The following is a 5258-nucleotide window of genomic DNA, read 5'->3' as shown; positions in this document are numbered from 1 at the left end:
GTTATCAAATTGCAAGTAATCATTGCTTGCTTCAAGACACGCTAAACATTTTCCGTCAGATTTAATAGGCATATTCAGCTACCGAAACACTCCCCGACGGATGGAGCAGTCAGGAAATAAAACTCGACTCAAGCCAGGGTCTAAACCGGTACCTCTAATCGTCAGGTGAGTACTCCTTAACTGAACTACCAGAAACCTCTTTAAAATTATGAAGGCCTTTAGCAATGATAATAATATAAAATTTGGGCTTACCGAACGCGGGAAATGCAATCTTGAAATAAATCTCTCCTGGGACATGTGGTTTCCCCGGCAACCCATAACAAAATGGAAGCCTGATATCTTCTGTCCTACCTTTCTTCTGTAGACAAAATCAAAGAAGATTCTAAATAAACAAAATGACAAATATTTCGTTTTTCAGATCTCCTTGATTTCATCGTGATACATCTTTTTAAAACTAGGAATGTGAGTAATTGGATTCAATAGTCTGACGTCTGACCCAACAACGGCGAGCAGCGTGGTTCTTAACAAAGAAAATAGGTATTTTTTATTCTTCATACTGGCTTGAGCCTTTCATATGTCTTGTGATCAGAATGTGTAAAAGTCAAAACATGATCATATTTATAATGTTTTTCTCCTCTGGATACACTTTTGTTCTCGTCGGAGAAATAATTCATAAGGGCGTCCGCCATTGTTCCGATAGTTTAGAGCCAGTTACTAAATTACCATGCGTCATTACGAGGGAAGTGTTGTCATGACTGTTGAAGGCTTTTGTGAGCAAGTATGTGATAAGTGCAATTTTGTAAAAGTGCCAGACAGGGACAGAAAAAAGTACAAGAAAAGAATGATCCAAATAATCAGCCTTCCCCGACTGGGCTCAAACCTCAGACTCCTCGGTTCCGGTTCTAATGTGTAACTATTGCACTAAACATGTAACCTGACGGGGTCGTCAGTATGATACAGCGAAATAGTATTTGCTTTGTAACCAGGAAGAACCAGACTAGATTATCACCGATCCGAGATGAGTGACCTTCAGCAAGTCACCTTGCCCTAGGTCACCTATTGCGTTGGATTGCAGCAGATGTCTGAGCTAGTTCATTCTTCCCTTGAAATATTACCCTGTTTCCTCAATCCTCATGGGAATTAATAAAAGGAGTTTCATGTATTTGAATATATTATTATATTCTAGTTGTTGCGCGCATTCTTCATAAAGTGTCAGCTTTATCCGTTTTCAACTCTTCTACACTTTTACAAAGGTTTGATACGTGATCACGAAGACAAAAACAAGAGAGTATGCCGTACTCTTGAATTCGCAAATTAAACTTTTGCTCCATGGAGCAAGAACTATCAAGCTATCAAGAACTACTAATTTTTGGAGCATATTATGACTTACCCGTATGTATTCCGGAAAAATATGAAACCTCCACCAGACGCTAATGATGATGAAGAAGATAGCTTCGTCCATGTGTCCCCAGAAAGATCCCATGGTGGTTGGACTTATGTAGTTGGGAATAAATCAAATCTGTCTTGACTCGTGGCAATCTACGTTTTCCCCCTCAATTTTGTACTTAAAGGAACAGAAAGGAGGTACGACGTAATTAGAGCTTAATGATTAGGTCATATACCCCCCCCCCCCCCTTTTTTTTATTTCTAAAAAACCCCCCAAATTGTTAAGGTTTGTTATAGGGTCATTTTAATCGTTCGACTTTTGAAGGAAGATTTTCTGGACAAAATGTTTTCATGTGTTTTTTTTTTCCAGCAGAGAAAGGCAGAGTAAAGCATTTTGCACATATTTTCCTAGCTCAATTGAAGATGACATTGAATTCGGGGGTGATTATGGTAGACCATATCAGCGTTATTAATACCTAAAACATTGCATTTGACACACAACAGGATGCCCGTGTGGTCCTAAGCTTGTAATTGTCCGTTTATAAGTGGATTTTAAAAAACAAAACACTTAGAGCATGATGTTTTCTGTATATATGCGCTAAATGTGCATTCTATCTTTTTTAAAAGGTGAACGAGGGTAGGAAGCAGAAATCGTGACGTCACACCTTCCTCTCATCCGGTTCATAACTCCTCGGAATTGTGTAACGAGTCCTCCAGACAATGCATAAACAATGAATAGGTTAGATATTGAATCATAAGATGGCATAACTATTTCAATAGCTGGATGCATAGGCAGGTTCGTATGATTACGGGGTGTAGTCATTAATAATAGGAGATGATGGTATGATGACAACATACACAAAGAAATAAATCAATGTAGATGTTGTTGTTGATTTTGTTGATGATAATGATTTTATTACTTTTATTATTGATGATGATGAATATTATTATTATTATCATTATTATTATCATTATCATCATCGTCATCATCATCATCATCATCATCATCATCATCATCATCATCATCATCATTATTATTATTATTATTATTATTATTATTATTATTATTATTATTATTATTATTATTATTATTATTATATTTATGATGATGATGATGATGATGATGATGATTATGATGATAGATGTTGTAATTTTCCCATCAATACTCTAACATACTCACAAATTAATTACACCCAAGATAATTCCTGTAGAATGAAAATTAATCAACATCCAAAATTGTCAATTCATAACACTGCATGATAGGAATCTAAGCCTGAAAACTAGTCCAACAAATTTGAATGTTCCCACTCTTGGACTTCTTTGGTTAAATGAGAAGTGTAAAATGAGAGTCATATGTGACGTGAGGATTGACCAGTGTCCGAGTGCTTGGAGATATAATTGATTGTCCTCGTTGTTATCGACACGGAGAGCGGACGGAATGTAACATTGTTATTAATGAATGGGCTTCTCTGGGAAATGTTTGTTTTGGGGAAGGGAAGGAGTGCGTATGTGTCCTTGTGTTTATATATATATATATATATATATATATATATATATATATATATATATATATATACATACACATATATATATATATATATATATATATATATATATATATATATATATAAAGAGAGAATGATAGATAGAGAGAGGCAGGGGGAGAGAGAGAGAGTAAAGTGATAGAGAGAGAAAGAGAGAGAGAGTGAGAGAGAGGGAGAGAGAGAGAGAGAGAGAGATGTGGTGACGTTATTAGTTCTCATCCAACCCTGTCATTTTCAGTTTACTCACAGAATAGGTGGAAGGAGGTCCCGATAAAGCACTCGCTTCTTACGCAAAGGGACCGTGATCGATCCTTGGTGCAGTGATTGAGTAACTAGGTCTATCAGACCTAGCGGAAAGTACTTTTTCAATAGACTAGCATCCTATCTAAATGTTGCAATTGTTATTGTCTGTTTAAAGCTACAGAAGCCGGGATAATTTCTGGCACTATATAAGTCTAATGGCGTAGAAGGGCTACTTTACACGTATGATAAACATGCACAAAACCAATAAAGCGCTTTACTGGTATTTCGTCTGGCTCAGTGTGCATCACTATTTATCATTAAAGTCTCTCATAAGGCATAGATAGCAATATTTTCGTTGGAAGATTTTATGATTGATTAAGACTACAAAAACAAGGTAACATGTCAGATGGAAAATCCATAATGTACTTTATATAGACACGGGATCGACCATCATGATAAATCGCCATGTCTGCATTTTAATTCGGGAAATGCGGCTATGTGGTCTTGTGGATGACACTCGCTTTCGTGTCGGAAGATCCTGGGTTCGAGCCTCGCTCGGAGCTTAGTTGAGTCCTTGAAAAAGGCTCTTTACTCACATTCTCACACCGTACTCAGGTGTAAAATGAGTACCTGACCGTTAACAGCGTTGTCTCTGTCGGGGAAAAAAATGTAATATCGTCTATCCGGCGTCATGTCTCGTTCTACATGTTACGTGTTGCGTTTAGTCAGGGACCCTTTGTAAAGCGCTTTGAGCACGTTTAATGGATATTGCGCTATGCAAAAAAAAAAAGCTCACGTTTAATGAGTATAATTTGTAACACTGTTAAGATTTTAAAAGTTGGCACTTCTGATCTCGTTAAATTCTAAGTTCCCTTTTTGTCCCCTGATTCATCGTGACATTATAACATACTGAGACGGCGGGTCTTTTCCCCCCCCCCCCCCCCCCCCTATGTCCACCTACCAGTGATTGGGTAGCTGGGACTATAAGATTTAGCGGAAAGTACCTTGCGATAGACTAGACTCCTATCCAAAGGGTAGCAAGCAATTTCTATTGGCCATTTCACGCCATAGAAACCGGAATAAACCCGGCTCCATGGGCCTAATGGCTATGAGGACTACAGAAAGAAGAAGAAGAAGAAGAAGAAGAAGAAGAAGAAGAAGAAGAAGAAGAAGAAGAAGAAGAAGAAGAAGAAGAAGAAGAAGAAGAAAGAAGAAGAAGAAGAAGAAGAAGAAGAAGAAGAAGAAGAGAGAAGGAGAAGAAGAAGAAGAAGAAGAAGAAGAAAAGAAGAAGAAGAAGAAGAAGAAGAAGAAGAAGAAGAAGAAGAATGGGCACCCACGTGATAAGTTAAAAAGTAAATGAAAAACTCTAAACTAAACTCAGGATCGAGCCAGGCCATCTACGTATCACCCTTAAGTTTTAGTAATCGCGCAAGTGACCTTACCCAACGCAAAAGGAGCACCAGTAGGGAAGAAAAGAGTGATGTAAAAGAAAAATTGGTTCCTATCTCATTGGAAGTGTAAAATTTACTTTTCATGTGTATATGATCTTCTGGTTTTAGACTGATGGCATCTTATTATCTAGTCTAAATATATGCTGGTCGTCAATAGAGACCATCAATGCTCGCTGTTTTCCGTACCGTATTTCTCAGAATCTGGAGACATCTTGCTACTAAAATAGTTCAATATGTAACCGACTTTATTATTCTTCCGAAGGACTGGTTATAGAGATAGTGTGCGCTTGGCTAAGAAACTCACCAGATTAACACACAAAACTATGTGTAACCTTAAACGTTTATAGTCTGATTAATACAGTTTAGTGAGAATTACTCATAAACGCTGATGGTTAAAAAAAAGCAATAACAAAGACCCGAGTGACGTCAACTTCAATATATCTATAGATAGAATGCGCTTGGCCAAGGAGTTCACAACATTGCCATCCGGAAGTATAACGGACCAACACACAAACTCTGTGTAACCATGAACTTTTATAGTCTGGTTAATACAGTTTAGTGAGAACAACTCACAAACGCGGATGGCAAAAACAATAACAAAGGCCTGAGTGACGTCATCTGCATACTATCTATA

General features: G+C 37.4%; 1 long non-coding RNA gene across 1 annotated transcript; it reads right to left on the bottom strand.

Annotated features, from left to right (window-relative positions):
• Positions 1–291: 291 nt before the first annotated feature.
• On the bottom strand, positions 292–2727 carry LOC144962085 (uncharacterized). The gene is made up of 3 exons (XR_013643364.1): positions 2567–2727; positions 1391–1564; positions 292–358 (listed from the first exon to the last, which is right to left on the bottom strand). It is a non-coding gene; the product is annotated as an uncharacterized LOC144962085 (long non-coding RNA).
• Between the last annotated feature and the right edge of the window lie 2531 nt (positions 2728–5258).

The sequence above is a fragment of the Berghia stephanieae genome, unplaced genomic scaffold (assembly GCF_034508935.2).
Source record: "Berghia stephanieae isolate SIO BIC M18660-M18661 unplaced genomic scaffold, UCSD_Bste_1.3 scaffold5873, whole genome shotgun sequence".
Taxonomy (NCBI): Eukaryota; Metazoa; Mollusca; class Gastropoda; order Nudibranchia; family Aeolidiidae; genus Berghia; species Berghia stephanieae.
The sequence above is the reverse complement of the archived record's forward strand: the minus strand, read 5'-3'. Positions and strand labels throughout refer to the sequence as shown.